The 16,277-nt window shown below is 41.4% G+C and overlaps 1 protein-coding gene across 1 annotated transcript in view; it reads right to left on the minus strand.

Moving 5' to 3' along the window:
• SEMA6D (semaphorin 6D) overlaps positions 1-16,277 on the minus strand; it is a 423,500-nt gene that overhangs the window by 175,978 nt on the left and 231,245 nt on the right. The window contains exon 4 of the mRNA XM_080980318.1: positions 6,780-6,804. The gene's annotated coding sequence lies outside the window, so the exon portion shown is untranslated. The remainder of the gene's footprint in view (positions 1-6,779; positions 6,805-16,277) is intronic.

The following is a 16,277-nucleotide window of genomic DNA, read 5'->3' on the forward strand; positions in this document are numbered from 1 at the left end:
GGGGGGGGGGTAACCTGGGGGATAGGGTAGAGTTAGCAGAATGAGTGTCTGGGGTTCCACTCTCCTTCCTAGAACAATTAATGCTGCCTTTTTTTAATTCCTATGCAGGGCTAGCGAGTTGATGCAAAAGGGGTTGCAGTTCTTTCCGGCTTGGTATATACCGTATTTTTCGCTCTACAAGACGCACCAGACCACAATACGCACCTAGTTTTTGGAGGAGGAAAACAAGAAAAACAATATTCTGAATCTCAGAAGCCAGAACAGCAAGAGGGATCGCTACGCAGTGAAAGCAGCAATCTTGCTGTTCTGGCTTCTGGGATAGCTGCGCAGCCTGCATTTGCTCCATAAGACGCACACACATCCCCCCCTAGTTCTTAGGAGGGAAAAAGTGAGTCTTATAGAGCAAAAAATACGGTAAACAATAGTGCTTGTGTGGGGTGTGCAATGATGTACACAGTAGGCCTAGACAGTCTCTCTCCCCCCCCAAGATGTCATTATGGCGCACTCTATTTAAAATGAATGTAGCTAAAAATATAACAGGAAATCGATGAGTAGCAGATGGAGACGGGTCGGGGGAAGGAGGGGGATGGGAAAGCCTGTCAACCGGGCCAGCTTTGTCATTGCCTTGGGTAAACATGGAAGATTGCAGGACAGCAGATTAGACCAGACTGAAAGCAAGATGAAGGCTTCTCCTTCAAATGAAATGGGCTAGCTTTTGGAATGTTTTCTGAAGGATGCAAACAAATGAACGATTTCTGGCAAGACAGATCCATCATCCGTGGGACTTGGCCATGGATTGCATTTGACAAGTTGCGTGGCCGACAGGTGAATTAATTATCTTTACATGTCTGCTGTCAGGACCTGGTTCCCAACACTCCTCTGACAACCATGTACTCAGAGTAGACCCATAGAAATTAAATGACCTGAGTTAGTTGTGTCCATTAATTGGAACAGATCCACTCTGAGTGGGAGTAATATTTGATACAACCCACAGTGTATGGACAATGCTTCTATGACTTAATTTAAAACTCCTCATGGACTGTGTAATTTGAATTCTAAGATCTCACTTCCCTGGCCCAAGGCTGCCTAGACTCTCTGTGATGTCAGAGAAGATCAACCAATGGCAACTAGAGAGGAGGGCTAGTCAGAGAGACAGAATGAGAAGACCAAAAAAAGGTCCATCATTGTGGAGCCGGGGGGCGGGATGTGATTTCTCTTCAAAAACTTCCATTATCCTCTCACTTTAAACTATTTTGGGAAACTGAAAAATCTCGATGAATACCCTCCCTCTACAACAAAACCCCTTACAAAGCAATCTGGATTTAGCAGCAAAGCTTTGATGACTACAGTCCATTGAGTTAGTTATCCTGGTTAATTGGATTGATGGTGACAACTGTAATTACCAGAGATGAGACCGCTTCTCTTGTAATTACTTGTCAATCTTCGGAGTGAGTTTGACTTTAAGGATATGTACAGTAGATTCTCCCAATTACAAGCAGGTTAAGGAGAGCATGATATATTGGAACTAATCATGTTTGTTATTGTGTAGAAGAAGTAAAGAAATGGAAGCAGCAGCCAAGAGAATGTCTAATCAGAAGCAACTTTCCAGATTCAAAGGCATTAATCCACAAAGCTTTACCGCTACGTGGCTTAGCAAGATAAACACACTACTGAGGAATTGAAAGGATTTTTTTTTAACCTAAAGAATTACAAATTACTCAAGAGCATTGCAATGCCAGCAGTCACATTTTTTGTTATTACGTTGTTTAAAGAAGAAATGACTTTTGATTTCCAAAATACACATTAAAGATGGGAATAGTTTGAAATACTGTAATGAGCTTTTGCGTGTAGGTAGAGGTCCCAACATTTAAATATTTGCTACCCGTACAAAACCTCTGCAGAGCAGAAACTCATGCCTTACCAATAACTGTGATTCAGAATTTGCTTAATGCTCACAAGTCAATTGTTATTTAAATTGAAAGGACACAGGAGGGCAATAAGGGAATTCGGATTATACTCATCTGTACCTGGAATGTGTTTATACCAGAATTGCTTCAACCTTTACAGACTGTAGTCCAAATCCAGAGGTGTGCAGGGATAGATCAGCACCATCAACATTATAACCCTGGTCTAGGGCTGAGCAATATCAGCTTTTCAACATTACGGTATATTACCAGCCAAACATCGCGGTCTGGAGATATACAGTCATACCTTGGGTTGAAGTAGATTTGGGATGAGTATTTTCGGGTTGCACTCCACGGCAACCTGGAAGTAACGAAGCGTGTTACTTCCAGGTTTCGCCGCTCGCACATGTGCAGACGGTCAAAATGACGTCATGCACATGCGCAGTAGCGGTGAATCGCGACCTGCGCAGACGCGGGTTGCGTTCGCTTCAGGATGCGAACGGGGCTCCAGAACAAATCCTATTCGCATCCAGGGGTACCACTGTACCGCAATGTTGAAAAAACAAGCTGCGTTGGCCTCAGCCTGCAAGGCGCCAGGTGAAATTGCCACAGCTCTCACCATGGGAGCTGAGGCAATTTCACCCCAGCGCTTAGAGGGCTGGGACAAGGCAGCTTGTTTGCATGGCTCAGCTGGGGTGCAGGAGAAGAAGAAGAAGAAGAAGAAGAAGAAGAAGAAGAAGAAGAAGAAGAGGAGTTTGGATTTGATATCCCACTTTATCACTACCCGAAGGAGTCTCAAAGCGGCTAACATTCTCCTTTCCCTTCCTCCCCCACAGCAAACACTCTGTGAGGTGAGTGGGGCTGAGAGACTTCACAGAAGTGTGACTGGCCCAAGGTCACCCAGCAGCTGCATGTGGAGGAGCGGAGACGCGAACCCGGTTCCCCAGATTACGAGACTACCGCTCTTAACCACTACACCACCCTGGTTCATCCCTAGTGCCCCCCCCCCCTGCTTGCGTGGGAGCCAGTGCTGGGCTGGGGGAATCCTTTAACCGCTTGGCTGAGGGGAGCGGCCACCGCACACTCCTCAGCCGAGTAGTTTAAAGAAGCAGAGGGAGGAACAAGCTGTATCGGCGCCTCGCCAATGCAGCTTTTTTCTCCCTCTGCGCAGTATGAAGGCAGAGTGGGATGGTGGTTTCACTGAGTGATGTATCGCTGGTGAAACCGCCACCGCTCCTGAGTCCCTCTGCTAGCAACACTCGCTGGAGGAAGTCACTAGCAGAGGGACTCAGGAGCAGGGGTGGTTTTACCAACGATATATCGCTGAGCAGGGTGGATTTGATTTAAATTGATTTAAATCACGATTTAAATCACTAGTCAGTAAGATTTGATTTAAATCATTTTTTTTAACAGAAAGACTCATTCTTGCTGGTATAATCTTAATATTTACAACCAGATGAAGGTTTCATTTTTAGAATAATCAATTTCCAAAGTAGTTTTTACAGTTATATCAAAAATTACTGATTTGGTTATACTATTAGAAATAGACAGATAATATTAGAAATAGACAGATAATTAGGAAATTATTGTGAGGTTTAATAAGTTAACTGTTTATATTTGGACAACTTTTCTGCTGTACTTCATTGGAAGGAGAAAAATAATCATTTCCTTCATAACAATGTAAACAATTTATTTAACTAAAACAATAACATTATAGCATATGTTTCCATGCTTGTTAACTGATGTGGTTAAATAGTTTGGTGTTTTGTTTTGTTTTTAAACTTAGACTGAGCTTTAGCACACATGAAAAACTCAAAACAAATCCTTATTTCCTGATGAATAGCCTCTGGACTACAATGTAACTTAAATAGAAATCTATTTAAAAACATTTAAAACATTTAAAATATTTTAAAAAACATTTAAAACATTTAAAATATTTAAAACATTTTTTTTAAAAAAATTAAATCAGATTCTTTTTATTTAAATTGGATTTTTAAAATAAAATGCTTCTGGAGGAAAGCATTAATTTTATTTTAAAAATCCAATTTAAATAAAAAGAACCTGATTTAAATAAAAAAATGTTTTAAATAAAAAACTGATGATGATGATTATTAATTATTTAAAAAATCATTGATTTTTATCCACCCTGTCACTGAGTGAAATCGACATCTCGGTCTGCCCCTCCTACTGGTCCTGTTGATATATCACCCAGCCCTACCCTGGTCACCTGCTTGACATGCTCTGATAAAAAAATAAATTGCCAACTGATGTGGAAATGACAAGACTGGGAAAACAATAAGTTGAGAGGAAGCAAAATTGAAAGATTCATTCATACCTAGATACAAGTAGTATTTTATGGGATATGTTAATTATAACTGCTGGTACACAAATATGAATAGGCTTGTGATTTTATTTCCAGCATTTTTTAAAAAAACAAATAAATACTAAGAGAGGTACATTTAAATATATTACAATTTATTTGATATTCACAATATAAATTATCCCTCCATTTCATTACATGAACAATATATGCCCAACTCATATTTGAGCGGTGACCACAACCTGGGATTGGGCATGCAAAATTAGTTTTGAAATGTCTTGGAGGCCCAGGGCTGTCCAGTTCACTTCAGACTTCAGCACAAATTTTTGGAAGAGTCTTAAAAAGGAATAGGATATTTTTCATGCTTTTTAAAAAGGCACAATGCCTAAACTCTTTCCAGAGCAGGCACATCATCCTGACGTCACCTGAGATTTTAATAACACAAGTGGTGCCCATTATATATGACCTCTTAAGTTGAGTAACAATGGAGCAAAGTGTCCTTCTTTTATGCTCTAATCTCCGAAAATGAGATCCAGACATTTCCAGCAATCCTTTGATTGATACTATTTGAAAGCTGAACAACTTGGTTAATTAGCAGTCCTGTAGGGGCACTCTCTGAAGTGCACTGAAAACTGTAATTAAAATATTACATTACAGCAGTATGAGAAGGCAATCTACTTTTCTTCTCTCTCTCTCTCTCTCTCTCTCTCTCTCTCTCTCTCTCTCTCTCCTTTTTTAAAAAAATCTAAGCCTAAAAACATTCTTTCCCAAAGGTGCTCTGCTATTCTCGTATAGACCTCTACAAAGGACCCATCCTTTGTGATCTAGCTTCAGAGGTTAGGTGCTTGTCCTTTTGTTATAAGAAAGAAAGATAAAACACCTCTCTTGTTAAGGATCTAAGCTCGAGCCGGTCACTTCCTTCTTGATCTCTGGATCTTTTAAATCCCAAACACAACCAAGGAATTGTGACTGTTCCAGTTTATAGAACCGATGTCATTGACAAAATATACTTAATTTAAGGGCATATATATATATATATATATATATGGGGGAGGAATCAACAAGAACAATACCTGATTGACTACATTTGACACTTTTCACTGTGTATATATGTTTCTTTTCTGATAACAGAGCACCAGTGATAATTATAATATTTTTTTTAATAGTTATCTCTTTATTGTAATAAAATCTCTATGTAGTTTTAGTTGTTTCCTGCCCTTCCTCCCAAAGGAGCTAATGATCACTACTGAAAACATTTTTAAAAGCTGGTCTACGAAAGGCTGTAGCTGGCAAATCAGGCTAAGTTGGGCATAGGCTCTCCTAGCCACAGAGCCACAGAGTACTGGGAAAACCTGGCCAGATGGGCGGGGTATAAATATATTATTATTATTATTATTACTCCCAGCCTATGAACCTGTTCCTTCAGAAGGAATGCAACCCTTCCCAGAAAAGATTGTACACAATCCACAGTACTTCTATCATATCAGCATTCAGACTCAGTTCCAAAGCCCCTATTCAATCCATCACTGCTTCCACACCTGTCTAGCACCTTAACAGCATCTCCCGATTCCGATGGAATGGGTGTCACCAGCATGCAGTATTTATGATGCATCACTAACGTTAACACTTCCTGGGAGTGTTCCCAGAACCAAGCATTACAGAGGTCATTCATGGGAGTTCTTTGCACACCAGGGAAAAGCGAAAGCCACCATCGGTTCACGGAGGTACACTGTTAAAATTTGCATCCTGCCTTTCTACCAATGGTGAGCAAGGCAGCTGATGTCAATAGCGTGAATACAATAAACTATAAGAAAATGCAATAAGACAGTGATACAGTACAAAATAAATAACACGAAAACGAGTCTTATAAAACAATAAAAGCAACCTGTGGTCTTTTGCTTTTTGATAAAAACCCAGTGTCAATATATTTACAAGTCAGTTTATTGATCTTTATTTTGCCCTTCTAAATAAGGATGTCGCCTACAATGGAAGGTCATTAGAGATGAGGTTAGTTGGGCCTCCCTGGGCAAGGAGATTCAGAGCCCGAGAGCAGTCACCAAGAAGGCTGCATCCATGCGAGATTTCAGACAGATTAGGGGTGAGGAACTACATTACTGGACATTCTACAGATATGTCCTCTATTACTATATGGGGCACAAACTCCCTCAGAGGTGGGGAACTTGTGGCCCGCCAGATGTTGCTGGATCCCATTCAGCATGGATGAAGGATGCCAGTGGCAGTGCCTGAAAGAGCTACTACTAGTCAGAATAGATGATACTGGGCTGCAAAGGGATGTCAGACCTGGCTCAGGCACTCAGCACAGGCAGCTTTAATGCACCTTGCCAGACGGAGTTTCTTTTGATTTAACATCTCTGGCCAATGTAGAAGAAGTACCACTTGTATGCCATTTATTTAGGTAATACTGATCGCAGGGCATTAGCACATCGCCACAGTGGAAACCTTTTCATTAGACTGGCTTTGAGAAACACATACATGCATGCTTTAAAATGCTGGAAACAGTGGCTCATCCATCATTAAAGATGAACAGTACTTACCTCCTTCAGATGTTAAATGTTGAAACTAGAATGGAAAGAGAGAGAGGGGGAAGAAATGAAGCAATTCATACAATCTCATTCATGTGCTGTTATGATTTGTTTTCCACGCAGTTGCAGTTGCAGTTGCAGTTGCACCTACAACTAGAACTGAACTGACATAAAACTGACATAAACATAATCTGATTTATACAGTCTGCTTTATACAAATCAATGGGATTTCAGTTTTTGTTAGGATAACTTCCCCATTTAAATGAAACTGGAATGTTAACTAAAACACAGAAAGGCTGGTATGGGATGCAATGCTAAGCCGAGCATGGATGCATGCAGATACCCGCAGCAAAAAAATAAAATAAAAAACCATCCTCTCTGCCTCTCCCCTGTTCGTCTGGCTGCCATGCTACCAAGCCATAGTTTGCCTTAGCAGTATGTTGAACCCTGGCTCGTGGTTTGTTTTGCTCTAGACAAACCACATGCCCTAGCCCAGATTTGTCCTTGGATTGTTGCTTGTGGTTGGTCTGGTGGAGATGCTCCAATATATTGGTTCACATCAATGTCCTAAGTCTTTACTGATGCAAGCGAGTTCAGCAAAGGATGGCCCATTTGGGCTGATGGGGGTATTGATCTCAACCAGCCCCCACCTGCCTGCCTTCTTATTTATAACAGTTCCAGGGGGGTAGCCCTGGCTGCCAGCTTCCCCCTCAGTATCAGTACAGTGGTACCTTGGGTTAAGAACTTAATTCATTCTGGAGGTCCGTTCTTAACTTGAAACTGTTCTTAACCTGTAGCACCACTTTAGCTAATGGGGCCTCCCGCTGCCGCCACTGCAGTGTGATTTCTGTTCTCATCCTGAAGCACAGTTCTTAATCCAATGTACTATTTCTGGGTTAGCAGAGTCTGTAACCTGAAGCGTCTGTAACCCGAGGTACCACTGTAATGTCCTTGTAGAACTCAGGTGGGAGCAGGATGGGGATAAAATTAGAATTAGTTGATTCTGCCTGTCATTTTTCTAGCACCACCTACTGTTGGCCTCCCAGTGAGAAGGGTCCAGCATGTAGGTGTGTGCATGCTTCTGACATTAATTTAAGAGCCCCAAGGACAGAGTCTCCAAAATGAGGACTGGCTCTCAAAAATCCACAGGTGTTATACAGTGGCATTTCAATTGTTGCCATCTCTCTCTCAAAAGTGGTCACAGAATCATAGAGTTGGAAGGGACCCTGAGAATCATTAAGTCCAGCTCCCTGCATTGCAGGAATATGCAGCTGTCCCATATGGGAATCAAACCTGCGACCTTGGCGTTATCAGCACCATGTTCTAACCAACTGAGCTATCCAGGCTGACAAATAGCATCAGCTTCAGAGGTAATGACTGTCACCATGAAAACAGCTGCATTTCTTGCTGGAGCCAATCTCGGATGAAGTAACTTGTGCTTTGGGTAAGTTTTGCTCTGTAACTTTTATGCAAAGACAAATCTCCAAGACCAGCTGTTGGGAAAGCCCTTCCCTTGCAGATCTTATTCATCCCTGAATTTCAACGTATTTTGCAACAAAGCCTGCAGATGTATCAACTCCTTTGGCGCAATCAACTACACAGACCCAGATATATAAATACATATCCTTTTTATACTTTGTGACTAGATATAGAATCCTTTCATTTTAAATAGTTCAGGGATAATGAAGTATTTCAACCTTTTCTAAAAAAATTGCTGCAAGAATATACAAGCTGTTAAGTTTAGTTTAAAGCTCAGGGTCCTCTTTAGATTTAGTTTCCCTCTCCAAACCCTTAAAAGAAACAAATTATATTTCAACATGTAACAATGCCGACTAAATGTGATGATATCAATTAGCACACTTTTGTTTAGAGCATAATGTATCCAAGTACATGAATAATCCACGAAGATTAACATCTTGCTATGGAACAAGTTTTAGGTGCCTGCTCACTCATACATTCCCAGGGGAGAGCTCCAGAGATGTATTAAACTGATTTACTGATTTTTGTTGTGTTTTATACTTGTTTTATGAAAGAAACTTTCTTGTTGATTTTATGCTGTGCACTGCTATGATATCCCACCCCCAAAGTTGGTGCTATAGGTTTTGATTGTGTGTAAATTAATGAATGAATGTGAAGAGGCTGTAGTCCTCTTCGGACATTATCACCCTAAGATGGAAGACAAGTAGAGTGGCACTGTGGAGACATGCCCCAGGCACTGCAACTGTGTGATGAAACGAAACTTCTGCAGCAGGGAGCTTTGTTTATCCACAGAAGCTCTTCACTTGACTGAGAATCCTGGAAGATCAGGGTTCTCAGTCGCATGCAGAGTCATCATAGATACAAAAACTCCCTGAGATACAGAAGTTTACTTTTACTGTGTGAGTGGTTCAGATAATTCACATGACCTCAGGAATGTGTCTAAATGTGCATCCCAGTGGTCCTAAGACAATTCAGCTGAATGCACTTAAAATCTTCATAGGGATGGGGAAGAGATTTGATGGGGAAGCTGTGAACCAGAGCATGCCCACCCTTCAAAATTCACCTTTCTCCAAATGTTGAAATCATCATTACATATAGCAAACAAGCCCCTAACAGCGATAGTTGTTCAAAACATTTCCCCACCTATTTTTAACTCCTGTGCTTATATATCTTGAATTTCTGATAAGATGCCACATATTTTGGACAGTAACCACTTTTAAGATGTAGTGTTTCAAATTCAGTAGGTGGTCTGAGCAGATTCCGATTAGCCTAAATAGATGCCAGACAGCCTTGAAGTTGTAGAAATAAAGAAAAATAAAAGAAATGCATAACCCTGTTGAATCAACTCCTCACACAAAGTAAAAGTATTGTCTGTAAATAAATCTTCAATTTTTCCTAGTTTTCCATTCTTCCAACTCTATGATTCTATGATTCTATGATTCTATGATTCTATAAACCCTTGCTGGTCAAAATGTATTAGTTGCAAGTAATGGCATTCTATGAGATATTTCAAGAACCATTTTTCCCCTGAGTTTGTTCTAAATTTTATTTATTGCATCTCTGATTGACCATGTTCTAGACCAGGGATGGCAAACCTGGGGCCCTCCAGATGTGGTTGGATGGCAACTCCCATAAGACCCAGCCAGTTTGGCCAATGGCCAGGGATGATGGGAGCTGTAGTCCAACAAGGTCTGGTGGTTCAAGAGTTCACCATTCCTGATCTAGACTCTTGGACTTGCTCCTAGATCCATTCATTTAGCAGTAATGAATGAATTAAAAACTTTAGAGGGTACTTTTACAGGGAAACAGTATACAGTATTTGCTAGATAGAATGAATAAGTACCGCCCCCCCTTGCTCACTTACACAATGAATTTTAATACCATCAATCCATTGTAGCATGGGCATTCCATAGTGGCAAATCTAACATCCGTAAGCTTCTTTGCATAATATTTTGTGTTTTAGATAATCCTATTTAGATCTAATTAAAATTAAAACATTTCTTTGTTAACTGTACTGATCTTCCCTGCAAAAATTATTAAGAAGTATGCCAGAGGTGGTTTAAATGCTTTCTTTTTATTGTGCTTTAAAAGATGTGAGCAACAAGACAGTTTTGCAGCCTCAAGAATTTATCTGAAACTTTGGTAACTGTTTTCTCTAAAAGTAGGGCTAAAAACAGAGTCTATCTGTGGCAATATACATAGCTAATATTCCATGGAAGATAACCCTGTCTGATATCCTGGAAAGCTGCTTCCAGTCAGTGCAGACAATACTGCTTTCTATGTTCCTACGGAGCTCAAAGCATCTCCCACTGATTTTAATGGAACTTCCCATTGGATCGAACCCTTTTTGAATATAGGAATCTTGAGGCATGATGATTAACTAGGGATGCCCTTTGATAATGCTCCAGCGGTTGTTGAAATCTGGGAAAAGAAATATATTTTCTTTTTCATTTAAAACTGAGCTTTAAAATGTATCTTCTCTCAAATTTTCAGGGACGAGATTTTGAAATTAACCTTCCCTTAACAGTATGAATGAGGAACGTTCCCTCTGGCATGATATACAATGAGACTGAAATATCTTTAAAGTTTTGCTCTTTATGCACCGGAGAAGGAATGTGCTAGCCAATTCCTTTGATACTTTTAGTCAGAACATTTCAAAAGTTACTTTAGAAACAATCAAAACAAAAGAAATCCCAAATCTTTGGTTTGCAGAATTACTAGATTGCATTTCTTTCTTCCTTCCTTTTTGGCCTGTGTGGAACAAAAGATTTGATGTAATTGGAATCAAGCCTGAACAGCAATGAGGCTATCCAGACTGCTTAATTTAGCTCTTGGGTAGGTTAGTTAGAAGGACACTACAACCTTCGTGTGTTCTGGAAGGTTTGTAATCCATATTTTATTCATTGCATGGATGAGTTTGGGGAGATTAATGCTCATCACACCAACTTGTCACTAAATTGTCTAGACAAAATTTATTGCTACCTTGCTGCTGTTCCATTCAATCACAAAAACAAACATGGCAAATGACACATCATAGGGAGGCAGTCAATAAAAATGTATATGTGAAAAATTTAGGCACCGTATAATAAATAGAATACGCAGTGGGACACTCCCATATAGCGGTAAGCTAAGGCTAATTCAATTCATCACAAAGAAGGGAATCGTAAGGACTCACACAAGGCCTGTCAACACCACCAAAACCATTAATGTTACTTAAATGTAAAATGGTTAAGGCCAGGCCAAGGCTGTGAGTAGCCATCCTTGAATGGAGACCTGGAGGCCATGGGTGCTATCCAGCTACATAGTTGTGACAACACAATGACTTTTAGCTATGCAATGTGACTTCCCTACCCTTTTCCCTCTCCCCTCTAAATCTGAGGGAGTTGGGAAGAAACCCCACAGCAGATTTGGGGAGGGGTGAGAAGGAAAATTACAAGGCACAGCTAAGAGTTACTGTACTATCCTAACGTTTTATTGCCCCGCATTCCTAAACCCAGAGTCCCTAGGGCCCAGTGGCTGTGGTAGAGGAGGAAAGTGAAATGCTGCAGTCAAACTTGTCTGAGGAAGTCTACACGCCTGGTATTTTTGCAAGCAGAGAATATCCTGTATTGGCATAGGCAGGACTAGATGACTTTTTAGTCACTTCCAAATGTGTGATTCTATATGGTATGTCAATGTTCCATTCTTTTGTGTGTGTGTGTCTGGACAGAGTTCTGACACCAGAGTGTACAGCCCAAAGGCCACAATCTGATTCAAATCCCAGAGTCCAATGAAAAAATTAGTTGTCAGAAATCCTGGAGTCAGTCATTTTAGACCAGGGGTCAGCAAACTTTTTCAGCAGGGTCCCTCAGACCTTGTGGGGGGGCCGGACTATATTTTTTGGGGGGGAAATGAACAAATTCCTACGTCTCACAAATAACCCAGAGATGCATTTTAAATAAAAGGACACATTCTACTCATGTAAAAACACGCTGATTCCCAAACCATCCACAGGTCGGATTTAGAAGGCGATTTGGCCGGATTTGGCCCCCGGGCCTTAGTTTGCCTACCCATGTTGTAGACAATAGTGAGCTTCAGGGACCAACAATCTGACTTGAAATAAGTTGCAACTTGGTATCTAAATTGTTCTTTGTATGCAGGTTTTTTTTTATTTAAAAAAACCATCTCCTTATAGATTCAGGATACGAGAATAAAGGCTATCTACAACAATGTGCTTAGCTAGAATATTTGGTGGCGCAAAGCCCAGGCACCCTACTCCCTCCCTGTAGCAAATCTACACTTGTGCCTTCAAAAAAGGGCATGTTTAAAAGAATTAATGTGGTAACAGGTTCATTTTCAGGAAGCCAGAGATATTATTTAGATAATTACCACCCAATTAAATCTAAGGGCACAGATGTCTTCCATTAACAGAGACAGGGAAACACACAGTTATGAAACATTAAAATTAATAGCTGAAACTACTGAAAGACCTAAGAGAAGGGAAGTTATCAAGAGTAAATTAAGAGCCTTTCCAGATACTTAGCGCTATCCTTGCACTATTCATTGACAGCAATACAAGACCTTGTGCTCACATTGTTTAGGATATTTATATCCTGGTTTGTAGAACCAAGAGCTAATTTCTCTAACCTGGTGCTGTCCAGGCTTTTTGGAATCTAATATCAATGAACCCAACTGGCGTTGACAATGGTCATGGGTCATGGAAACTGAAGTCCAAAACATCTCAAGAGTTGACCCACTTGGAGAAGGCAGCTCAATGTGTTCTCAATGCTGCTTACAATGAATGATCAAAATACACAGATAAGCACATCGTTTTGTTTGTAAGCCAGCTTTCCATAGTTAAGCCCATGCTCAAGGTGGCTTATAACATGAAAAAACCTACATACTTGCAAACATAACAAAAGTAGTCGTAGACAATAAATAAGACATCAAAAAGCACACAACCAAATTGAAACCATTTCCACATAAATCATAATAAGATTTCAAATAAAGATACAAAAAATTAATATCAAGAATAGCAACAGCTGCCCCGTCCAAATCTAGCACAAGGAAGAGAAATCATTTGGTGTCATAGTTTGTCAAGATTATTCAGGTAGCAGTTTTGCCATCATCTGTTTGCTTTTTTGTTCATGGAAAAAATAGGATTTGCTTTGCTCTTGGGTGGGGATGAGGGTAGAGGTCCAGACAACACAGCCCTTTAAAACATGGAATAAAACTTCTTTTTAATTAACAGAGACAAAAGTGGGTGGAACAATGAATATAAAATGTTACATTTGTATAGTAGGCTTTGTTTTACACATAGTCACACATCCCTCTGTAATTTAGGGAGGCAAGAGGCATTGTCAAAGTTCAAAGACTCCTTCAAGTTGGGCAAAAGTCCTGAAGAAAGGCTGGTTAGGGGCATGGATGAGGAGTTCTGGCCTGGGGAAAGTCCTAAAGGCCAGGTAGAGAGATTTGGAGGGGTGCACGCGGGTGGTGCTGTGGGTTAAACCACAGAGCTTAGGACTTGCTGATCAGAAGGTCGGCGGTTCGAATCCCCGCGACGGGGTGAGCTCCCATTGCTCGGTCCCTGCTCCTGCCAACCTAGCAGTTCAAAAGCACAAAATGCAAGTAGATAAATAGGTACCGCTCTGGCGGGAATGTAAACGGCGTTTCCGTGCACTGCTCTGGTTCGCCAGAAGCGGCTTAGTCATGCTGGCCACATGACCTGGAAGCTGTACGCCGGCTCCCTCGGGCAATAAAGCGAGAAGAGCGCCGCAACCCCAGAGTCGGTCACGACTGGACCTAATGGTCAAGGGTCCCCTTTACCTTTACCCTTTACCTGGCACCTGGGCTTGAGGTCTCCCACCATGATTTAGGGATTTAGAGCATCATCAGGATGCAGAAGTCACTGAGTTGCATTTCTCATATTCATCAGGCTCCCTGCCCTGCCCCTTTGCCCTTGTGTGCCCTTTTAAAAAATATTGTAAGCCTGCAGGTAGGGACTGTCTTGTTCTGATTGTTTGTAAGTTGCTCTGGGATCCTTTCTGGCTGAAGATTGGGCTACAAATACTCTAAATAAATACATAAATAAGCTCAGCAAGGCCATGCGGCCTCCAAACACAGCAGGCTTCCTGGCTTCACCTTTTCAAAGAGCCATTTTCTGTCCAATTAGAACATTGGCCTTTCTAATCTTGAACTGGAGACATGGTTCGCACCCAGAACATCAAAAAAGAGCTATTTTGCAACCTCGTGGTTCCCTAGCTGGAGACACTAGGGACTCAACATGATGGTTGTGCTTTGGCTACATCAGGCATAGGCAAACTTGGCCCTCCAGATGTTTTGGGACTAAAACTCCCATGATCCCTAGCTAACAGGACCAGTGGTCAGGGATGATGGGAATTGTAGTCCCAAAACACCTGGAGGGCCGAGTTTGCCTATGCCTGGCCTACATGGTTGGAGGCAGTATGCTTTGGAACACCAGTTGCTGCATATCGTAGGAGGGGAGAGCGCTCTTGTGCTTGGGCCTTGCTAGTGGGTTTCTCCACTACTGGATTACATGGGCCATTGGCCTCATCCAGCAGGACTCTTCTTATATTCTGTGCAAAGCCCCTCCCCCTGTGCTGTTGCAACCTCTTTGCGGCATTCCAAATACAACATCCAAAGGAGAGCGAACAAAGAAGCTGGGCTGAAATCCCCAATCCCCATTCTTCGGTGGATAAAATGGATGATTTATTGGCATCAGAAGTGCAACCGCAACCCAGAAGAAAGTGCACATGATGAGCCCATTGCCCAGAACCCTTCAGGGCAAAGGATAGCACATTTCCATCCTCTGTCTCAGAAGTCCCTGAACAATCAGTGTCTTCCTCACTCCATCTGGTTAGCAGACTGCTGGAGCAGGTTGGGCACCTATAATCGAATAAGCACTTTTCGGTAATGATGGGGCTAATAACAGAGATGGAGCGGCTACTCCTATCTCTATAAAGTACAGTCTGATTGCTGGTGAAGCATTATCAGAGCTTTGCTCTCCTATAGCTCAGCACTTGCAATAGAGCAGATTTCTGTGGGGGCAAATGTGGGGTGGCGGTTTGGTGATCTTATTTTTACAAGGGTGCTGGGGGATCTCCCAATTTTAAAAGCCTTGTTGCAGATTGCAGATTCTCAAGGCACATTTCTTAAGTAAGAATGCCCATGAGAAGGAAGCTACGTTGTGTCATTCCCATAGGTCTTCTCATGGGAAAAACATGCCAGAAAGTTTTCCAGAGAGACACCTCAACACTGCTACCTAGGGATGGATGAATCTGTCAATTTTGGTTGCCCTCGGTTTCTCAGTCTTATGTCCAGCGTTCCATATTTCCACATCTGTTTGGGCCTTAAAAAAAAAAGTCTGCATGAAAGCCCATCAACAAATTAGTATGGATTTCTCCTGATATGCAAATTGTTCTATGCAGCTTTGCCAAAATCTACACATTATCCCCAAAACATTTTTGTATGCTATTTCCATTGATATATGTTCAAAACTTTACCCCAGTATATGCAGTTTTGTACCCATTACCAGACTGGAGAATGGAATTCAGAGAAGTGAAAATTTCAAATGACGGCTATGTTTCTGTTCACTTACTGTTCCGGAAAGTTTGAACCCTATAGGTTCACCTTTAAATACACACTGAAATGAACCTGTCCCCCATCCCATAAGGCAAGCCAGCACCCCTTGAATATTTACATATTCCACTGTTCCACATTTTGAGGGGCATTTCACTCCCCCACCCAAAACGTAAAGCAAAGAACTTGGATGAAAACTTCGACTCGGCGCTACTGAAGAAATGTTGGCAGGCCTTGGAAGAACAAAGCATGGAATCCTCAGGCATCCAGTAGCAGAGTGCACGGGGAGGACATGACCTGATTTATAGCTTCCACATTTATTACTAAGCGTTTTTAAAGAAACCACTGCGGCCATGTGCAGTTTCGATTTTAAGGTTAACCTGATAAAGAAGATTGACGTCTAGTTGGAAACTTCTGCATCTTCCTCAACGGAAAAAAAAGAATGTCTGGTGC

Source organism: Podarcis pityusensis (genome assembly GCF_964106645.2).
Source record: "Podarcis pityusensis genome assembly, chromosome: 14".
Taxonomy (NCBI): Eukaryota; Metazoa; Chordata; class Lepidosauria; order Squamata; family Lacertidae; genus Podarcis; species Podarcis pityusensis.